Source organism: Cupressus sempervirens, chromosome 3 (assembly GCF_028749045.1).
Source record: "Cupressus sempervirens isolate cs-2001-9-10 chromosome 3, ASM2874904v1, whole genome shotgun sequence".
NCBI classification, from domain to species: domain Eukaryota; kingdom Viridiplantae; phylum Streptophyta; class Pinopsida; order Cupressales; family Cupressaceae; genus Cupressus; species Cupressus sempervirens.
Window position 1 is genome coordinate 1,123,988,730 of NC_143120.1, and position 24,485 is coordinate 1,124,013,214.

General features: G+C 31.7%; 1 long non-coding RNA gene across 1 annotated transcript in view; it reads left to right on the top strand.

Moving 5' to 3' along the window:
- LOC149570758 (uncharacterized) overlaps positions 1-16,355 on the top strand; it is a 36,635-nt gene extending 20,280 nt beyond the window's left edge. Inside the window, exon 3 of the long non-coding RNA XR_016361826.1 lies at positions 16,223-16,355. This is a non-coding gene — a long non-coding RNA (uncharacterized LOC149570758). The remainder of the gene's footprint in view (positions 1-16,222) is intronic.
- Positions 16,356-24,485: the final 8,130 nt, after the last annotated feature.

Sequence of the window (24,485 nt, forward strand, 5' to 3'; positions counted from 1 at the left end):
TCAATGATAGATTATCTTTGAAAGCATATTCAACATTTTCATATTTGAAGTTGTCAAAATTAGATAGCTCAAAAGTAGTGAGCATACTTACCAAACCTTCAAGAGTCAGATTAGAACTTGGTATACATCTCAATTCTTGTATTGCAGAAACTCTAATAGCATAAATGGGCAGCAGTGTTCTCAAAACTTTGCTTAATACAATCTCATCATCTATCTTACCAATATATCCTCTTACAACATTAACAACATCTTTTATCCTAGAGCAATATTGAGCAGCATTCTCACCTTCTTGCATCCTCATATCATCAAACTTATCACTAAGACTTTCAGATTTGTCTCTCAAAATATTTGCATCACCTCCATAGATGGTGTGAAGAGCATCCCACATCTTCTTTGCACTATTGCAACCCTTGATGTCATCAAACTTGGTATAACTTAGGGAAGAGGCAATCTCCAACATTGCTTGATTATGTTCTTTCTAATTTTTTAGATCTTAAGTAGTTAGAGCTCCAGTGGGACCAACATACTTATTAGTGATGGTAGATTGTGCATGGTCTCCAAGACCTCCTAGGTGTAGCTTCATTAGACTTTTCCACGCAGGAAATTTGTCCCTATTAAGCTTGGGTACCTCTCTTTTTGACATCTTGATCTTTTGCTTCTAGTACATTCAAACTAGTCCTCTTAAGCAATTGGGCTCTAATACCAATTGTTGGAATTCTTTAGAATAACTGAGAGGGGGGGTGAATCAATTATCCAAAGTCTAGAGGTACAAATAAAAAATTTCATAGCTTAGTGAACCCATATCCATAAAACATATTCATCATGCATGTATCCATTAGATCATACAATTACTTAAACTTGTAGGTTATTGTCAAATCAACTTTGCATAAATGTAAGAATGAAACATAATAGATTCAATAACACCTTTGACAAAATGATTTTACGTGGAAACCCAATTTGGGATAAACCACCACTAACATGCTACTCATTCTCACTCTTTTGAAGTGATGCCCTATGAAAGGCTAACCCTGTTAAATGTTACAATACACACTGTTAAATGTGACCTAGTTAGAGGATTTCAATTACCATGTTAAGAGTGAGCCTTGTTAGAGGACTTTAGATTATTCACTTGGAATATCACCTGGTTAAAGGATTTACAAATGGCTATTAGGTCAACCTTAATCCAAAGGATTTACCCTAGACTAGTACAATGATTAGAAAGTAATAGTAAGGCTTGATCTAATAACAAATTACAACTCACTTGCAGACTATAGATCTCTATTTCAGTCCTCCATTCTGCTTGGCTTTCATACTTCAACTCTGTTATCTTGTTCACCCTTCAAGCATTCATGCCCTTAAGCCTTCTTGCTTTGCTTGCTAATAACAATCTCTTTTTTTAGTCTCTAAATGAAGCAATACCTTAGACCTCTTGTCTAACTTAGGTTCTCAAACATTGACCAACCTTGCTTCTGACCAACCATCTCTATAAATAGAAAATTAAGATCTTTTATCATTCATCCTTTATCGTCCATTTTAGGGTTAGGTAGGATTCAATGAATCCACCCACCTTTACATTTTTTTCCTTTCTAGAAACTTATTCTTCAATCCTCTTTGAATTTGCCTCAAAATAGTTTACCATAAATTCTATGCTATCAACTCATCATAGTTATCTTCCACACGCTTCACAAAATTCAAGAAAATAAAATAGTCAGCTCAGATTTGTCAAATCCATGATTTAACATGAGTACTGGCACTCGACATCAATATGTCGTCACTCAACTTCCATATTGTTCTTCTACTCGTCTTCAACTAGATCACTCGGCAAACACTAAATTTTACTAGTGCTCGACATCAACTAAGCTTTACTCAGCTTACACTATATCACTCGACATACACTAAACTTTGACTTTGCTCAACTCCAATTGATTTTTTGCTTGGCTTGCACTAACTTTGCTTGACACCTACTATCCACTCGGTCAAGCTTGGCAGACTTAATTCCTTTTACTTGTTCTTCTAGACTTTGTTAGTGTATCCAACCTTTGCAACCTTAAGTAGATAATCAATGTAATATATCATCACTATCTTAAGTGGTCTTTGTACTCCTTTTTATATACCATAACTCAACCTTTTTTCTAGGTCCTTTTGTTATCTCATTTGATCAAATCCTCTTCATCAATCAAACAAATGATAGTACTCAAATAAACTAAGCAGTTGTCTTACTAGCAAGTAGCAGGTTTGACATCAGTGACAAAACAATGATTAAAACACATTCTCATACATGGATCAATCTGTTTTCAACAATGTGTTGGGAATGAACTGCTTCCACTCCATTTCACAAAGATGTCCTAAGAATTAAAAAATTCCCACATCTCATTTGAATGGGAGTTGTTGATAATTAGGGTTCAAAGATTTAGTGGGGGAATCCTTATAGCTTCCCATTATGGGGATTTTTTAATGTGATTCCACATGATGTTTCTTCAGGTTTGGCACCCTAGGGACTTTGATCTCCCACTCATGTGTAATAGCTGGGGGAGATTGATTGCTTACCCTATATCCAAGTGGTATGGAATTAGCACTAGTAGCCACTAAAGGGATTTGAGTGGGAATCACCCAAAGATTCTCGTTTCTTGCTAACCCTTGCCTTAGATCCTAGGGATTTTTTTGGTTAGGATTCGATAGATTTCCTAATTTGCATCACTTTGAAGGATATTGAATCTAATTAGCATGATGTTTGGTCATGGAAGCAACTAGAACCTTAACCCCTTTCATTTAAGTAGGATGATTTGATTCTAGAGTAGAAAAGGAGTTTTAGGTAAATATTATTGTATGTTAAGATATGATAATTAGTATATTATAATACTATTGTGTTATTGTAATATATATTATTTATTATATAATATGTATAAAATTTACAAATAATATTTTTTATAATTTACCATGTAATATTATAAGTATATTAGTTTCTTTTTACGCTGTAAAATTATATAGCATATTTAATATTATTTTTAATTTATTTTTTATTCAAAAAATGAAACCAATCTTGTAAAAATATTATACCACTAAAAGAAGATATTTACATGTGTTGGCTAAGCATTCATCCATAACTCGACAACCCATTAAGAAATGGCATTCCATTTACCATAGCAATTCCAAAACCACCACCCCAATTAGAGAAAACATAAAGACCACACTCAAGAACAAGAAGACCTATTAAAAATGCAAAAAATCTCTTCTCATAAAAAATATTAGAGCTTAATTACTAAGAGTTGTAGATTCCCTGAACATTAAGACTAAAATAAACAAAAGACTCCAAACTCCCTTTCATTAGCGTGAAATAATAACCAATTATATCTATCCAAAGTATTTCTCACTAAAGCCATCATTGGATGAATGAATGAATGATTTTAATAATGTCCACGAGGCCAAAAAATCCTATGGGACCCACAAGACAAAAGATTTAAGCACCCCCTCAAGATTAAAAAACATTAGGCCTTTTGGAGTTGCTTCTTTAAGTTTTCCCTTCAAAAATGAATATTGACTACAAAATTTGCCATCTTGCTTCCTAAAAAAGAGTATCTAAATTGCCATTTTCTAGAATATCTCGATAGTTGGAGCGGATGTCACTATATGTCAAGAATTTCATGAGAAAGTGTCACTCGATCCACACCTCTCCCATGTTGCAAAATAGATGTATTCTTTCCTCCCAATCTTCCTTGGGTGCCGTCCACCTACCCATTTTGTGTCTTAGATGATGAGAGACCATCCTAAGTTGCGGCATGAGCATCTTGGCCCTCCATTTAATATTTGCTCCTATATATGCTTTCTCCTCATGGGTTGTTGTTGGGTTAAATTCTTTGACATAATAGTCTTTTTTGCACCCATTTTATTTTGACCATATGCAACTCCTGAATTTTTCCTTCATGAGCTTCCTTATCTCAGCTTTGTTATTCAAGCATTCATGCATATTGATATTCCATTTTTTCATCCATTTAACATTTTTTTTCATCCACGTGTTCTTTCTTCTATCCAACCTCTCTTCCATGATCAACTTAGGCCAATGATGACTTTCCACAAATATAACTAAGATCTCAAACCACTTCACACTATTTTAGCTATCCATTACTCAAACAAGGAAATTTCAATAGATACAGATCGAAATAGCCAAAAAAAAAAGTGTCACATGGTGGCTAGTATTTGTTGAGAAATTAATCATAGTTATAATAATTAATGTAATAAATTATAATATCTACTATAATTAACATTATACTATTCAATTAATAATATATAATTTAAAATTATCTAAAAATAATAATTTAGAACTCTATTGAATCGTATATTGCTTAACAAATATAAATAGTAATATTATTTCTTAGAAGATAAATTTGAAAAAAAATTGAAGTAAAAGACAATATAAGTAATAACAAGATTCCCTAATAAAATATTGTGTATATGTTATTTGTGTGCACATATATTTGATGCAATACAAATAGATATTTGTTATGATAATATTTCATAATAAATATTAGGTAACATGTCCGAGAAAAGTGCCTTAGAAATTGTGATAGACATAGTGTCTTTGTGAAATCCATGTGGTGAGACCCCAAATTGATTAGTCAATCAGTGTGTAAAAAAATAATTTTGATCAATTTAAAACTTAAAATTTTGACATGTTTAGATAAAAATAATTTAAAAAGCTTTCAAAAATAAAAATACTTAATCATAATTGGTTGAAATTGTAGTGCCTGCCCCTGGTTCACATTTTGTTATCGTTGCTGAACTCTTTTGGAGCTAGTTTTATGTTGTTGGTTAGCAACATTCTTTTGAGATTATTAGATATTGTGCTATGGATTCAGTTTATCATGTGATGAGATTACTTAGACTCTACATTTCATGTATGATGATTATTTTTAGTGTTCACAATTATTGATGATGATTATTACATTGCTTTAAATTATTAATGATGATTAGTAAGATGATTTATTATCATATGTGCTTTCTTATGGATACTTACCCCATACTTGCATGTGTATGGTGTGCGTGTTCGCCTTGCATGTTTGCTTTTATATGGCGTGTCTGATGTGGTTAAGGAAGGGAGTCGTAGTCACCTGCTAGTCGAGATCTACACGATGCACCACTTCCTACCATTGTCTGTTTGGTTTAGTATATATTGTGTTTGTACATGTATAGTTTTTATGCAAGTTGCAGGTACCGGGTATCGACTTCCCTGAATTGCTAGGATGAGCGTACCCTATCACATTATCTCAATGATAAGAAAGAGGAGATAAATTCTCAAGTCCAAATCTCAACCCTTTGAGCCATTTGTCTTAATTGGAAAATTAGGACAAGTATCTGAGTTGAATACCCACCGAATGTGTCGGATGACATATTTCATGATTTTTAACCCTTTAGATTTATTTTGTATGATTTGTTCTATGATGGGTTTTCATATTTTACCTCGGAGGTCTATGATGAATTTTTCATTAATTAAGTCTTAATAAATAGGTTTAATTAATAAATTATTTATTTGAGAAAATTAATAAAATATCATGATCTTTGATATTTTGATTGTAATTAATTAAATGTGAATTATTGAGAAAAAGGAATTAAATAAAAGAAAACTAGAAATTAAAATTAATAATAATTATAAAATAATAATAAAGTAATAAATAAAATAATAATAATAAAAGTTATAAAAATTAAAATGAAAGTTATAAAATTTAAATAGAGATTATTTAAAAAGTAAATTGGAGTTATAAGCTTGCATGAGAATTAACATGTGTCAACAACACGGAGATTAGTGCATCAATTAAGCACAAGGTGTCTACAATTCTATGACTCGTCAAAAAGGTTGGAAAAGACCCATGCTTAGTTGGTGACACATTTCAGCGGTTTCAAGAAGCATTCCAAAAGTTTCTTGAGAGCTCTTGATATTCAGGCATTCATAGAAGCTTAAATGAAAAAGCTGAATGGAAGCTACAAGCTTAATGGAAGCCTCGAGCTACAAGCTAAATAAAAAATAAAATAAAATAGAAACTTCAAAGCTTACATGCATGGGAGAAGATTCATATGCTCATATATTTTCTACTTGCTTCTATGCTCTTTCTAGCTCTTCTAATCACTTGGAGGATTCGATCGGCTTGGATTCTTGGAAGAATTGTGAATGATGGAGAAGGAAGAGATTTTCTATGGACTTTTGAGGTATGACAAATTAGCATCAGTGTCCAGGTGCACTCGTGATATTCTCATATTCTCTTTGCACTCTTTCTCTTCCTGTCTTCATCATATATGTTTTATATGTCTGAATACTCTCTGTATTTGAAATTGGAATCTAGATATTTTATTTGGATGAGAAAAAAATAATAGAAAAATCCTAGATCCAATTAAGGAGAAATAATTAAATCTTAATCGGGTTTGGGTTCGAATTTATATTAAATTAGAAAGACAAGATTTGAAATTAAAATAGAAATTCTAAGTTGAAAATTCATATGATTAGATGTAATCTTTCTATCAAATTATATTTTCAGATACGTATGGACAAACCTATTAGATGGATGAATAGGTAAATTTAGAAAACAATTACATTTTAAGAGGAAATTCTTAATTCATCACAGATTGTCCTGTCGCTGCCCCTTGGATAGACCCGAACTCAGTCACTCATAACTTTTTATTGGGATCAAATTTATTCGATCGCTCCAATCAGAAGTAGCGCGACTTGGCCCTCTCCAACATATTTAAATTTTAGCCCGATCCAACAGTTCATTAGGGAGATATGGCCATCATACTGAGACTGTTTTATTCAAGGACAGATATTTCTCAATTTCTCATAACCAAGAGTTCTTTATGCTTAAACTTCACAAAAATAATATATAAAAGCATGAAATGAATTAAGATATTATTGCAATCTTCCTTTATTAGAATCTTATTAATATGCATTAGTTTTATATGGTTTATTATCTAATCTAATTAAATCATATTTAATTAAGATTAGTTAATAGTAGAAGAAGTGTAATTAATTATTAGTCAATCTAAGTAAATAGATTTTTAAATGAGAGAAAATTAAAAGAAAAGAGATTTTTAATATAGTTTATATAGTGAACTTTTTGTAATTTATATTAAATACTATTTAATATATATTAAATAATTTAGAGATGGTAATTTTATATTACGTCTTTAAATGAAGAGACTTTAATGATAATGGATGAAGATTTAATTGACATAAAGTCACTATTATAACATTGTTATAATTTGAATTACTATGGTATTATTAATATGTTATATATTATTAACTAAATTATTGATATACCTTAATGGTATTAAGAGTTAACTAATGAAACTTATGTAAAGTTCTCTAGATCGATTAATAATAGTTTTGATGAGTTTATTATTTATTAATGTTTGTTGGGACTAACAAATTATTAATAAATAATAGTATAAATAGTTTAAATAGTTATCAATTAATACGATTAGAGTTAATCTAGTGGAGATTATTTATTGATTGAAGTTTGGTAAAAGATAATAATTTTTGGAGTTGGATTATAATTGATTTTTAATCAATTGATATTCATTGAGTTGATATTATAACTATGATATTAATAATTAAGTTGTGCGATAGAGTCTTATTTGAAAAGATTAATGATAATACGAATTTATTAAGGGAATGTTGGTATTCTTTGAAAGATGACGAATATGGTCATTTAATATTTTCAATAATTATTATTGAATTATTAATATGATCATTTGAGTATTGAATTATAGTTGACTTTTAACTTACAAAATTATAGTTAGTTATTAGTCAACTGATATTAATTGAAACTTTGCTATGATTATGTAATTATTAATTAAATCAATCAATAAGAGTTAATTAAATTTAATTAACAATTAAGTTATGTAATAGTGTTTTAATTGATATGTTAATATCGATTCTTCTAGCAAAGTTGTGAAGTATTTACATCGAAGTTGATAAGTCGTACTCTCATGACTTGAATAACGACCTTAGATGTTTTAATGGTGAGACTTAGTATTATTGAATTGGAAACTATTAGATATTAATAGGTCATGGATGGTGTACCTATGTTAATTGTTTGATTTAATTGATCATTTTAATAAAGTTATAATTCTTCTTAGTTTGATAATTGGTTCTTTTATAAATGAATAATGATCATTGATTTAGGGAGGAGAGTTAATCAATTAAAATATGGATTTTAGTTAAATAAAGAAAGTAATTTAATTAAAGGTCAGTGATGATCAGTTTAATGAGTAAATAATTATCTTTAAATTATTCTTAGAATAATGCTATTGGGGAACAAATGGGTTGACTTGTAGGTCAAATGATGAAACTTAAAACACTTGAAAGTATACTTACGAACAAAAAACTGGAAACTCCTACACATTATTCAACTATGTGAATTTAGTAAACCAAAACATGTGTTTGCATCGTGTATTCTATATGCTTCTTGTTTTGAGTTTTGGGTTGACTAGTGTTGACCAGTCCTAGGTTGTTACCAGAGGCTCGGAGGTTATGAGATGTGATGGCATGTTGATTTTATTTGGTCTTGATCTTTATAAGCCCAACCATGGTTATGTGATCGTATGCTCTATGAAATGTTTGTATTTATTCATCAGTCTTCATGTGTGAAGCTGAGATGTATGTGTATGCGACACTTGAGCTAATCATTTTTGAGTCATCGATCAGTTATCTTTGGATTATTTTCTAGTCGCCATGATGGGACTAAAATGTGGATTTATTTCTTAATGATGTCATGTTGTGACATGTTTGACTCAACCATTTTGGAGTCTTCAATCAGTATGATTTTGAGATATTCTTGGTTGCTTGTTGAGAACCATTTATCTTGAGATATATTTTGGTTATTGAGAACCAATTGATACTTATGATTATCAGTGATGCCTTCAGTTGCCAATAGAGAACTGTTGTGGTCATGATTTTCTATGGATGCTTTTTTAGATGCTCATGGAGATTTGATGATTCTTATCTTGGAGATTTGATGATTCTTATTATGGATATTTGATGCTTTTATGCATATTTGATGATTTTATTATGGATTATCTTTTATGATTTTGAGATTTATGATTCCATGAGCTTAGGGTAGGTAATCTACTTGTAGTGTCGAGAAGTGGCTTGCAATGGGGGCCGGGGCCCTAAGTGGCTGCTAGAGTAACTCATTGTAAGTTTGGATAATAAGTGATAACATTTACACACTAAATGGGGATTAAATAAACTTAAAAAGATAATTGTTTTGATGTTCTTGCCCATGCCTTGAGCACTTGTACAGGCTATGATGGGAGTAGTGAGAACGTATGGTTGCGACCGTGCATTTCGTAGTATGCCTCGTCAGTATGAGAGGATACTAGTGGCCGCATGAGATCAGTATGGACCCATGGAGTTTAGTTAACTGCTAGGGTAACTTGTACGTGATAATTGCGATGACACTTTTCCGCTTGCAGAGTAGGTTTCCTACATGTCTTTGTGTGCCTCTAGGAATTAGATGTCGATTTTGTGTGATGAAACTTTTGAGTTAGTATACTTTTAGGATTTCTGAACTTTTTATGCTATGTGTATTGATATCCTATTTGGGACTTGAGATTATCTCCTTAGCACGGTGGGAGTGGACCACTTAGGGTCCATGCGGTCAGGTGTTAGTGTATTTCCACTCTTATCATTTGAGATCTGTCCGAGACACCGTGGCTGGAGTATCCTTGGTTGGTATTTATTCTTCATTATGTTCTTGGAGCATTATGATAGATAATATACCTTATGATGGATGTATTTACTGGTATGTTTCTTATATTGATGATTTGCTTTACTTTGCATATGTTAGTTGATGATTTATTATGCTTTACTTTGCATGTTAGTAGGATGTTTTAGGAGTGACATTCTTACTATGTTAATACCGATGATCTCTTCGGTGCTTTGGAATGTTACACACGGAGGGATGGCTAGGATCCACGATGGTCTAATGATGCTATTTACGGTTGGGAGGAACCTTGCACTTAGTTATTTATGTTTGTGATATATGATTATCTTTTGTGATGGATGTTTATATCTTTTGTGATGATGTATCATGTATGATATGTGGTTTCATTTATGTTATTGCATCATGGATTAATATTAGATGATGATGATGTACTTTATTTATTTGGATGTTTATTCTTTTAAGCTTTTCATACTCTGTGATATGTACAGTGGATGATTGAGCTAAACTAGAATATAATTACAAAATAACACTTGTATATTGCTTAAGTTCATTAGATGTATCATTGTTATTTCATAAGGATGGGATGTTAGATGAATAGTTAATTTAGATGTGCTTCAACGTTAATGGATCTTTAAAGAATGTAGCTTGTTATGTATATATGTTATGTTTATTTTCATTTGAATTGTTGCTATTGCTTCTGCAAATGTTATGAATGGTTTTATCTTTCATGTTTAAAAAAAAAATTGTTTGACAACTTAGTAAAATTTTTTGGATCCTTTGGTGGGGCATTACATTTGGTATCAGAACCCGAGTTTCAACATTGGGAGCTCTGCATATATTGGAATGCTACTAGTTATTAACTAGTTGAATAAAACGAAAACTTAAAACTATCATGTGTATTTTTTTCAAACTGAAAACTTGAAACTAGGTGAACTGAAACAGAACTTAAAACTGTTACTTGCATATTTTTTTTATATTTCAACACTTAGCTTTTAAAACTAAAAATTTTACTGATAATCTAAACGAAGGCAAAACTAAAAATTGAAACTCATTCTAGCTACAAAACATGTATCTTTTATTTATGTTGTAAGGTAGTAAACCTCTGTTTATCTTTGCAATCATTAAGTTGCTCTTGTTTAGAATGAATTAAGAGATCTATTCTAGTAGTTGTTAAAAGAATCAATGTTGGATCGATATGATTTTCAGTTTACCATTAAAGCAAAATCATATTGCTCTAAGAGTGTTGTAATATCCTTAGTGGAAACATGTTTCCCTATAGAGGGAAAGGGTTCAATGGGACCCACATAGTGAGTATCTTAGTTTTTCATTCCTGTAGGCTTTCAGGAGTAAGCCTAATCCCAGAGGGGGTGGATGCAGTGCCTGCCCCTGGTTCACATTTTGTTATCGTTGCTGAACTCTTTTGGAGCTAGTTTTATATTGTTGGTTAGCAACATTCTTTTGAGATTATTAGATATTGTGCTATGGATTCAGTTTATTATGTGATGAGATCACTTAGACTCTACATTTTATGTATGTATGATGATTATTTTTAGTGTTCACAATTATTGATGATGATTATTACATTGCTTTCAATTATTAATGATGATTAGTCAGATGATTTATTATCATATGTGCTTTCTTACGGATACTTACCCCATAATTGCATGTGTATGGTGTGTGTGTTCACCTTGCGTGTTTGCTTTTGTATGGCGTGTCTGATGTGATTAAGGAAGGGAGTCGTAGTCACCTGCTAGTCAGGATCTACATGATGCACCACTTCTTACCATTGTCTGTTTAATTTAGTATATATTGTGTTTGTACATGCATGGTTTTTATGCAGGTTGCAAGTACCAGGTATCGACTTCCCTGAATTGCCAAGATGAGCATACCCTATCACATTATCTCAATGATAAGAAAGGGGAGATAAATTCTCAAGTCTAAATCTCAACCCTTTGAGCCATTTGTCCTAATTGAAAAATTAGGAGAAGTATCTGAGTTGAATACCCACCGAATGTGTCGGATGACATATTTTGTGATTTTTAACCCTTTAGATTTATTTTGTATGATTTGTTCTATGATGAATTTTCATATTTTATCTTGGAAGTCTATGGTGAATTTTTCATTAATTAAATCTTAATAAATAGGTTTAATTAATAAATTATTTATTTGAAAAAATTAATAAAATATTATGATCTTTGATATTTTGATTGTAATTAATTAAATGTGAATTATTGAGAAAAATGAATTAAATAAAAGAAAACTAGAAATTAAAATTAATAATAATTATAAAATAATAATAAAGTAATAAATCAAATAATAATAATAAAAGTTATAAAAATTAAAATGAAAGTTATAAAATTTAAATAGAGATTATTTAAAAAGTAAATTGGAGTTATAAACTTGCATGAGAATTAACACGTGTCAACAACACGGGGGTTAGTGCATCAATTAAGCACAAGGTGTCTACAATTCTATGACTCATCAAAAAGGTTGGAAAAAACCCATGCTTAGTTGGTGACACTTTTCAGCGGTTTTAAGAAGCATTCCAAAGGTTTCTTGAGAGCTCTTGATATTCAGGCATTCATAGAAGCTTAAATGAAAAAGTTGAATGGAAGCTACAAGCTTAATGGAAGCCTCGAGCTATAAGCTATAAAAAATTAAAAAAATAGAAACTTCAAAGCTTACATGCATGGGAGAAGATTCATATGCTCATATATTTTCTACTTGCTTCTATGCTCCTTCTAGCTCTTCTAATCACTTGGAGGATTCGATCGGCTTGGATTTTTGGAAGATTTGTGAATGATGGAGCAGGAAGAGATTTTCTATGGACTTCTGAGGCATGACAAATTAGCATCAGTGTCCAGGTGCACTCGTGATATTCTCATATTCTCTTTGCACTCTTTCTCTTCCTGTCTTCATCATATCTGTTTTATGTGTCTGAATACTCTTTGTATTTGAAATTGGAATCTAGATATTTTATTTGGATGAGAAAAAACAATAAAAAAATCTTAGATCCAATTAAGAAGAAATAATTAGATCTTAATCGAGTTTGGGTTCGAATTTATATTAAATTAGAAAGACAAGATTTGAAATTAAAATAGAAATTCTAAGTTGAAAATTCGTATGATTAGATGTAATCTTTCTATCAAATTATATTTTCAGATGCATATGGACAAACCTATTAGATGGATGAATGGGTAAATTTAGAAAACAATTACATTTTAAGAGGAAATTATTAATTCATCACAGATTGTCCTGTCGCTGCCCCTTGGATAGACCCGAACTCAGTCATTCATAACTTTTTATTGGGATCAAATTTATTCGATCGCTCCAGTCAGAAGTAGTGCAACTTGGCCCTCTCCAACATATTTAAATTTTAGTCCGATCCAACAGTTCATTAGGGAGATATGGCCGTCGTACTGAGACTGTTTTATTCAAGGACAGATATTTCTCCATTTCTCATAACCAAGAGTTCTTTATGCTTAAACTTCACAAAAATAATATATAAAAGCATGAAATGAATTAAGATATTATTGCAATCTTCCTTTATTAGAATCTTATTAATATGCATTAGTTTTATATGGTTTATTATCTAATCTAATTAAATCAAATTTAATTAAGATTAGTTAATAGTAGGAGTGTAATTAATTATTAGTCAATCTAAGTAAATATATTTTTAAATAAGAGAAAATTAAAAGAAAAGAGATTTTTAATATAGTTTATATAGTGAACTTTTTGTAATGTATATTAAATATTATTTAATATATATTAAATAATTTAGAGATGGTAATTTTATATTACGTCTTTAAATGAAGAGACTTTAATGATAATGGATTAAGATTTAATTGATATGAAGTCACTATTATAACATTGTTATAATTTGAATTACTATGGTATTATTAATACGTTATATATTATTAACTAAATTATTGATATACCTTAATGGTATTAAGAGTTAATTAATGAAGCTTATGTAAAGTTCTCTAGATCGATTAATAATAGTTTTGATGAGTTTATTATTTATTAATGTTTGTTGGGACTAACAAACTATTAATAAATAATAGTGTAAATAGTTTAAATAGTTATCAATTAATACGATTAGAATTAATCTAGTGGAGATTATTTATTGATTGAAGTTTGATAAAAGATAATAATTTTTGGAGTTGGATTATAATTGATTTTTAATCAATTGATATTCATTGAGTTGATATTATAACTATGATATTAATAATTAAGTTGTGCGATAGAGTCTTATTTGAAAAGATTAATGATAATACGAATTTGTTAAGAGAATGTTGGTATTCTTTGAAAGATGACGAATATGGTCATTTAAGATTTTCAATAATTATTATTGAATTATTAATATGATCATTTGAGTATTGAATTATAGTTGACTTTTAACTTACAGAATTATAGTTAATTATTAGTCAACTGATATTAATTGGAACGTTGTTATGATTATGTAACTATTAATTAAATCAATCAATGAGAGTTAATTAGATTTAATTAACAATTAAGTTATGTAATAGTGTTTTAATTGATATGTTAATATCGATTCCTCTAGCAAAATTGTGAAGTATTTACATCGAAGTTGATAAGTCGTACTCTCATGACTTGAATAACGACCTTAGATGTTTTAATGGTGAGACTTAGTATTATTGAATTGGAAACTATTAGATGTTAATAGGTCATAGATGGTGTACCTATGTTAATTGTTTGATTTAATTGATCATTTTAATAAAGTTATAATTCTTCTTAGTTTGATAATTGGTTCTTTTATAAATGAATAATGATCTTTGATTTATGAAGAAGAGTTAATCAATTAGAATATGGATCTTAGTTAAATAAAGAAAACAATTTAATTAAAGGTCAGTGATGATCAGTTTAATGAGTAAATAATTATCCTTAAGTTATTCTTAGAATAATGCTATCGGGGAACAAATGGGTTGACTTGTAGGTCAAATGATGAAATTTAAAACACTTGAAAGTATACTTGCAAACAGAAAACTGGAAACCCCTACACATTATTCAATTATGTGAATTTAGTAAACCAAAACATGTGTTTGCATCGTGTATTCTATATGCTTCTTGTTTTGAGTTTTGGGTTGACTAGTGTTGACCAGTCCTAAGTTGTTACCAGAGGCTCAGAGGTTATGAGCTGTGATGGCATGTTGATCTTATTTGGTCTCGATCTTTATAAGCCCAACTATGGTTATGTGATCCTATGCTCTATGAAATGTTTGTATTTGTTCATCAGTCTTCATGTGTGAAGCTGAGATGTATGTGTATGAGACACTTGAGCTAATCATTTTTGAGTTATCGATCAGTTATCCTTGGATTTTTTTTTAGTCACCATGATGGGACTAAAATGTGGATTTATTTCTTGATGATGTCATGTTGTGACATGTTTGACTCAACTATTTTGGAGTCTTCAATCAGTATGATTTTGAGATATTCTTGGTTGCTTGTTGAGAACCATTTATCTTGAGATATATTTTAGTTATTGAGAACCAATTGATACTTATGATTATCAGTGATGCCTTCAGTTGCCAATAGAGAACTGTTGTGGTCATGATTTTCTATGGATGCTTTTTCAGATGCTCATGGAGATTTGATGATTCTTATCTTGGAGATTCGATAATTCTTATTATGGATGTTTGATGCTTTTATGCATATTTAATGATTTTATTATGGATTATCTTTTATGATTTTGAGATTTATAATTCCATGAGCTTAGGGTAGGTAATCTACTTGTAGTGTCGGGAAGTGGCTTGCAATGGGGGCTGAGGCCATAAGTGGCTGCTAGGGTAACTCATTGTAAGTTTGGATAATAAGTGATAACATTTACACACTAAATGGAGATTAAATGAACCTAAAAAGATAATTGTTTTGATGTTATCGCCCATGCCTTGAGCGCTTGTACATGCTATGATGGGAGTAGTGAGAACGCATGGTTGCGACCGTGCATTCCGTAGTATGCCTCGTCAGTATGAGAGGATACTAGTGGCCGCATGAGATCAGTATGGACCCGTGGAGTTTAGCTAACTGCTAGGGTAACTTGTACGTGATAATTGCGATGACACTTTCCTGCTTGCAGAGTAGGTTTTCCTACATGTCTTTGTGTGCCTCTGAGAATTAGATGTCGGTTTTGTGTGATGGAACTTTTGAGTTAGTATACTTTTAGGATTCCTGAACTTTTTATGCTATGTGTATTGATATCTTGTTTGGGACTTGAGATTATCTCCTCAGCACGGTGGGAGTGGACCACTTAGGTTCCACGCGGTCGGATGGTAGTGTATTTTCACTCTTATCATTTGAGATCCGTTCGAGACACCGTGGCTGGAGTATCCTTGGTTGGTATTTATTCTTCATTATGTTCTTGGAGCATTATGATAGATAATATACCTTATGATGGATGTATTTACTGGTATGTTTCTTATATTGATGATTTGTTTTACTTTGCATATGTTAGTTGATGATTTATTATGCTTTACTTTGCATGTTAGCAGGATGTTTTAGGAGTGACATTTCTACTATGTTAATACCGATGATCTCTTCGGTACTTTGGAATGTTACGCACAGAGGGATGGCTAGGATCCACGATGGTCTAATGATGCTATTTACAGTTGGGAGGAACCGTGCACTTAGTTATTTATGTTTGTGATATATGGTTATCTTTTGTGATGGATGTTTATATCTTTTGTGATGATGTATCATGTATGATATGTGGTTTCATTTATGTTATTGCATCATGGATTAATATTAGATGATGATGATGTACTTTATTTACTTGGATGTTTATTCTTTTAAGCTTTTCATACCCTGTGATATGTACAGTGGATGATTGAGCTAAACTAGAATATAATTACAAAAGGACACTTGTATATTGCTTAAGTACATTGGATGTATCATTGTTATTTCATAAGGATGAGATGTTAGATGAATAGTTAATTTAGATGTGATACAATGTTAAGGGATCTTTAAAGAATGTAGCCTGTTATGTATATATGTTATGTTTATTTTCATTTGAATTGTTGCTATTGCTTCCGCAAATGTTATGAATGGTTTTATCTTTCATGTTTAAAAAAAAAATTGTTTGGCAAACTTAGTAAAATTCTTTGGATCCCTTGGCGGGGCATTACAAATATAAAGTTCTATTAATAACTAGTTAACAAAAATGATTGCAATAGTATATAGCCTATGACAAATACTAAAAAAAAAAACTACACACACCCCTTTAGGCCTTATCATAGAAGGAATTTGTATAGATAGAGTCAACAAAAACATCCAACCATTGGTCGTCATTCACATCATCAATACCAACCCATTTCCTTAGGAAGTCTCACCCAATAACCACTCACCTTCAACAGTAAGGCATATAAAATCCAGTCATAGATGGAAAAGCTATTTCACAACCACTGCTCCTAGTTGCTAGAGTATTGGTATGTCCAAGCAATCCAAAAAATAATCTCCCCCAATTTTGCGACCACCATAATATCAATGTCGCTGAGAAGCATGTCTTGAAGACCTCATAGAGAAAAGGAGGCAATCTACTTTTTGATCCCCAAGGTCCAAAAAAGTTGAGAGAAAATATGAGGTATATCATTATTCACTCTATATCTACTAGCACTTGCACTAAAAGGAGGTGCAATGCTTTAGGTCGATAGTCAAGAGAATTTGAGAGATTGTTCAAGCCTAGTATATTGCACATTAACTCTAAACATAATATTAACCATTTTCCTAATACTAATTAAATCGTAAACCTAATACTATCTTTAATCTACATTATATCTAAGGAACTTATATGGTAGTTGAACCCTGTTGCTAATTCTTACTTGAATTCAATTATAATCCTAAACTCCAAACTTTATCTTAATTAATTCATTTTTTTTCCAAATATTTTCAAATCATTTGATATTGTCATATTTAAAAAATAATAATATTTTTCTTCCACTCCAAGACATTAAAAAATAGACTAAAATAATAGAAACAAAAAAATTCTAAAAGAAAAAGAATCTAACTCACAACCACTAGAAAAGAAGGGCGGATATGATTGCCCTAGCCATTTCTTTGGCCATGGAAGAATGATTATACATAGATATATAACAAATATATTAAAAGAAAATGATTAAAAACAAAAAAAAATCTTATATAAGAAATTAATTTGGGTTATAATATAATAAATTAAAAATAGTTTTAAAATAAAATATCTAAATGTTTGGACCCGTCACTCCTTTACCCTTAAACCAAATTGGTAAAAGTACAACATGGATGATACCAAAATGTTTATGTATTGATTGTGATAATTAAGAATTAATATGGTTAATCTCTTTTGGCCCTTTTGATCTTGGTTTCCTTGTCATTTCACTCCCCTTATAGATGGCTCAAAATGTTGAAGAAAAATATTTGACATAGTGAAATTAAAACATAATCAATATTTAACTAAAATTAAACTTCTATTAAATTTTATGTCAATAAATATATGATATAATTTGCAACATACATGTATATTTAAACTTAATGAATTTATTATTGTATAATTTAATAATTATTAAAAATGTAAATTATGTAAAAAATTTAATTTTAATTTATTTATTTTTGAGTTTCTACAAATAGATAATGCATATGACACTATAAATTTTAATTGTGAAAATTAATTATAGATTCTTTGAAGGATGTGTTTAGTTACTTTAGCTAAACAATGGAATCAAAATTGTTCTTCCATATGCTTTGATAAAATCCTATTAACTAAGAAAAAAATTAAAAATTTAATAAACAATTGAATTGTACTAAATTTTTAAGTATTAAATGTATAACTTGGTCATTGCTTGAATTTAGATTTTAATTGAAAATTTTATTACAAATATTTGCAATAAAAGAATATTTCTAAACATTTAAAATAAGTATCTCAATTCATATTTTTCCCTAAATTTATAATTTTTCAAAAAGATGCACCAACATCAATTTTCGTTTATCTGCTCCGTAAATCTGCACTTCAATTCGGGCATATCAAACTACAAGTGGATCCAAAATATCTTTAAAATGAGGTTGAAATAGAATAAAATTATATTTAATTAATAAAATAAAATACTAACAAGTTATCCCGAAATTTTGGAAAAAAAAACCAAAAACATTAGATAGGACATGCGTCGGACATTTAACATTTCATTGTAATAAAATATATTACAATGTTGCATTTTTAACTTGAAAGAAAGTAATGTAGCAGAAAATACACTCCCAAGAATTATGCGATATCTTACTGTAATTGTTTGGAATGTGATTTGTCCAATGTTCTATCTCAGGTACTTATCAAATGCCTACAACTGCAAAATTTTATGATTCATTCATATTGTCAGAATGCCCAAAAATCATAAAACCATCCACCCTTTTAACATTTAATGCAGGTATTACGAAGTTTGACGCTGAAGGGCAGTTCGATTCAATGATCCATGATCGTTCTCTGAGATGAGGAAAATCATGAACAGGTAGCTCAAATTAAAGCATAGAAAGATATCAAAGCATAATAGTTAATAAGATTTGATAAACTATGAGGGAGAATAGTGTCTTTTGAATTGTTTTTGTCATATCGTACTATGGCTATAAAAGGCTCAAAGTTGTTGATGGTCTCCAAGAGTTTAAAATGTCATTTAACAATATCATGTTGACAATTTTCTTAACAGCTTTGAGAAAAGCTCTGAGTTTAGCCAACTCCTATGCATTTGTATGCATATGCATCACAACAAAGCTTTTTGTTCTAGCATATTGGAGTGTCCAAATAAGAAGTTCAAGGGTGCAGTGTCTATTTTAAACTTTCCTATGGTGATGTCATTTTGGATTAGAATTTTCTTTATTGCATTTGTTAAGAAAATAGAATAAGTTTTCTTATTTCTCAATGGGAAGGGTGTGATAGCTTTTTGATTGGTAAAGTTGTTTCTTCTAGCGTCTCTATTCTATCATGGTAATCTAGAAACCCTCCAAGTAGAAGGTAAAACTAGGGTTGGGATGACACCCCCAATGCTTCACTACTGTGGTAATAAAGTTGGCCTGTTAAGGCTTACAATTGATCACTTCTGGTGATCTACTTGGTTAAGAGTAATAAAGACTATTAGGTCCACCTTGTGAAAGGATTTATACAATATAATTAAGTATGTACTATTGTTATGAGTTTCTGCAAAGGATTGTTAGGTCCACCCTATTAAAGGATTTGGGACTGATGCACTTATTAGGATGAATCAATGGATTCATGAGCATACCACTAAAAGATACACATATGTAGTAGTGCAGGCTCTAAAGAACTTTTGATTCTATATCCTCAATTCTCATGTTCTACTCTACGTTCTCAAATCAGTAGTGAAGAGCATTCTCACATAGAAAGAAGTTGGGTGCAATAGTAGAGGCACATGGATTGCTAAGGTTTAGGAGTATGACATAGAGATCGGGCCAACCAAGCTACTTCGTGGAAACATACTTTGTAAGAAGATTGCATAAAATCAAGTAGAGAAGTGCAATGCCAAGCCTAAATTTATAATGGTGAGTTTGTGAGACCCCTAGTTCTCAAATATTTCTTATTTCTTAACATATGAAGAATGTTTGAGTAGTCTTACTTATAAGCAGAGAAGAGACATGATGATAAAATCCACCAAATATGTGATATGGGAAGACCAATTGTGTAAGAAGGCAATTGATGACACATTCCTTAAATGTGTGGACAAGCCTCAACAAGAGAAGTTGCTATGGACATTTCATGATGAAGCTTGTGGCAGGCATTATTCCTCCTTAGCCACAACCTTGAAAATTTCAAGACAATGTTACTATTGGCCTGGGATGTTTAAGGATGCATACCAATGGGAAGCACAATGTGAGAAATGAAAGGTGCTCTCAGGAAAATCACAGTTGGTTTCCCTGCCATTGAAGCTAGTGGTGATTGAAGGCCCATTCTAGCTATGAGGGTTAGACTTCATTGGTCCAGTCAATCCCCCCTCGAGTGCAGGTCATATATACATCATCACTGTGAAATATTACTTCATGAAATGGGTGGAAGCAAAGCTGACAAAGAAGACCATATCTAGAGTAGTTTTTGAGTTCTTAAAGGAAATCATTTTAGTAAGATTTGGAGTTCCATTAAAGCTAGTTATGGTCAACACATCTTATTTCTCTTTGGTGGAGATTATAGAATTTTTCTACAACCATGGTATCCACCTAAGCCATTTGTCATATTACTTCCCCCAAGGCAATGGGTAGACATAATTGAGCAATAAAAACTTGGTGAACATTATGAAGAAGCCTGTTTCTGACAATCAAAAGAACTGTCACAAGAGGTTGCGTGAGGCTTTGTTGGCGGACAAGATAACTCTGAAGTGAGCCATTAGGATTTCACAATTTGAGATGGTGTACGAGATAGAGGAAAATCTTCCACTCCCCCTGTAGTTATTAGTATGCAAGTTGCATACATCAGTGGAAGACAATATTTTATGAGACAACTTGGAGAAGAGAATTTTGTATCTAACTAAATAGGAGGAAGTGCGAGAAAAAATGGTTGACAAGATCACACATCATTAGTTGTGTATGAAGAACCTCTTCAATAGGAAGGCATGACCCTATAAGTTCATGGAAGGAAATCTTTTTGTGTTATGGAATAAGAGGTGAGAGCTGAAAGGCATGCATTCCAAATTTGAAAGTCTTTGGAAAGGCATATTCAAGATCCATTAGGTGGACGAGCACATCATATTCAAATTGGCGTATCCATCTAGAGAAGTCTTGTCATCGTCCTACAATGGTCAAGACCTAAAGCTCCATTAGATTTGAAGTGAAAGCAGGTAACCCCTAAGCTATACATAGTTAGCTTAGGTTTTATTTCTACTTTCCTTTCCGTCTTCTTTGCTTTGTGTTGTGTGTTTCCCTTTTCTATTTTGCTACATGTCTCTTGTCATCCTTTTGAGAAACCAAAGCTGTTAGCTCTCTTGCTTAGGAACTTGCATGCTTAAGTACCCAGTTAGAGCTAGTTGTTACCCCATTCTTGGTCGCCCTATTTTTTCAATCTTTCCCCTTAGTTTCCAAAATCATGATAAAAAAATTAGTTAAGTCCATAAGTTGGATTTGGCTAGGAGTTACTTCTCATCGAAAGCCCCTTTTCTCTTTAGTCGAGTTTTAGGAAATACTGTGTGTGTGTGCACTCCATTCATCGGCTTTGTGTGGAAAATCACTTGGTTAGGTGAGCTTGTGGGTTGCCTCATCATTATAATATGTTCCCCTTAGAAGCAATTTATGCTTCCCCTTGATGAGAAGAAGTATGCCTAAGTTCACAATGTTCTTAAGGAATTTAGTTTTCAGAGTTTCCATTATCTCGCTACTCCTCAACTAGAAGTGAAGTGTTTTCAAGGAGTTTTAGACAAAGAGAAAGTCTAAAGCTTAGTGAAAGTAAATCAGAGAAAATGTTAAAGGAAGTACTTAGGGAGAACTTGTTTCTAAGGATTCCCGAAAAGGAGAAAAGGCTAAGTATAATGAGTGTTCAAAAAAGAAGTGTAATAACTTCTCTAGCATTGGAGGCAAAGTGGTTCCCTTTAGAAACCGAAAGTCTAGAGCCTGACGAAAATAATATTTGCCTTTTCCAAATCCTCATGTCAAAAAAAAAAATTTGCTTCTCCTATTTGAAGGTGGTGCATCTTTATAAGACCAGATTTCATGAAAAGTGAAGGGTTGTACGGAGGCTCTGAACATGTGGCAACATATCACATTCTCATGGGTTCTCATTACTTATTTCCTCATTTATTCCTTGAAATCAATATGAATTGTTGATATAACGGATTGAAAAATGATGACAAGTGGTAAACGAACATCCCCAAGAATAAGACTTTGGCTCATGTCATGAGGGTTCAACTTTATCAACCATCAAAAGATGCATGACACAAAGCTCTGGACACATGATATGATTGTGGGTGTTTGAGTGGGAAGGAATGCAACACTCTGCCTTTTGGTTGAGATGCAAACATGTGGCAAGATTGTGGGTGTTTGAACATGAAGGAATGCAATGATCCCCTTTTTTCGCTAGGATTCAAACATGTGGCAAGTATCAATGTGGCAAATTATCCCACCCAATGATATGTTTTGCCTGCGACATCATTCTTATTTTGGCACATGTATCTTCTATGTTTTAGCTTCTTGTATACAATGAGAAGGTTTGACCCATGAAATATGGGTTGATAATATGGTCATTTTTTATTTCTACCCCCTATTGCAGAAAAAGAGGAATTCTAAGGATTTTCATAGGGTTTAAGATACATTCTTGAGAAAATTGGTTTTTGAACTAAAAGGCTGAGAAAATAAGAGATTGTTAGAAGAGGCCACACTATTGATTACAATTTATGGTAGCTACTTTATACAGTTTCCCAATTGTATGTATCTAAGAATTAGAGGTTTCTAAGGTAAGCCTTTGGAATTACCTAGAGATTGTTTAGACAAATATGCTTTGATTGAAGCATGTCTCCAAGTGGCTAAAGTTGATAAGAATTGCAAGGGTAGGAAAAGTTCAAGGTACTTTTTCCCTATTGAACTAGGCCATTACCATTGCAAAAGTATTCAAGATGCTCTCTCCCTCAAAGAAGAACAAAAAACCATGAATTTGTAATTGTAATCTTCTTGACCTAATTTTGATAGCAAGAACTTTGCCATTTCTTAATTTGAATTTCACCCTTCAATTGTTCATGAACCTCGTGAAGAGGATTATTTGGTGGACTATAAGGATGATCTAGAAATAAGGAAGGGGTTGTGGTCCCAGTTCAAAATCAAGAAAATTTTAGAGTTCAAGCTTCCATTGAAGGTCTCGAAAATTGAAGAAGTGGAAAGTTAAGAGGTCTTAGACCCTGTGTTCATAGAACAAGTAAAAAAATTTCCTATGCCCAACCTGGATTGGAGCAAGCTAGAAGAAGAATATCTCCACGCTAAAAAATCTATGTACTTGACCAAACTAAAGCTTGGCTTAAGATTAAAAAAAAACTAAGGCTAAAAGATGCAGATCATACCCTACAAATGACCTCAACTAGTTCTAGTTCAACAATATCACACCCTGATACTGACAAGGTTACACCCTATTCTCCTACAAGTGAACATGTTTTGGAACAAGAAGTTGAACCCAATATAAAGGAGCCAATTCAAGTTCAAATTTGGGTGCCTGGGAGGATCACTCACTCTCAAAGTCAAAAAGGGAAGAAGATTAAGCAAGTTGTAGTGATTCTAGACAAATACCCTAGCAAAGGATAACATAATATAGAGTCCACTATCAAGAGCCATGTGAAGGTGTTGGATCAAATGGATCAGAATCAAAAGGAAAATGATGGATTTAGTACCCCTAATATGGGCACACTAGCTGTTGGAACCCCTGTAGCACCTCAAAGCTTTTAGACTCAGGGTAATGTTTCTACTCCTAATTGATTTGATCTTTTGGTCAATAAGAAGAGAAGCATAGTACCAGTCACTCTTCTAGTACATGAAATGGTGGGAAAATACCTTGGTAGGACCCCTTAAAGTAAGAAGCCAAAGGTTGAGGCTATGTTATATGTAGATGATAAAATAGGGCATTGGATAACAAACATTTACAAACCCACCAGTGACAAAATCTAGGAAGAAGTTCAACCACAAGATTTCATGGTTGAAAGGATTGATCTTGGGATGGTGAGTAGAGCTGTAGACATGAAGATTTTCAATGCTAGCAATAAGAAGAGTAAGCATAGAATTTGGAAGAATTGGAAAGACAAAAAGCAAATGAAACATACCATT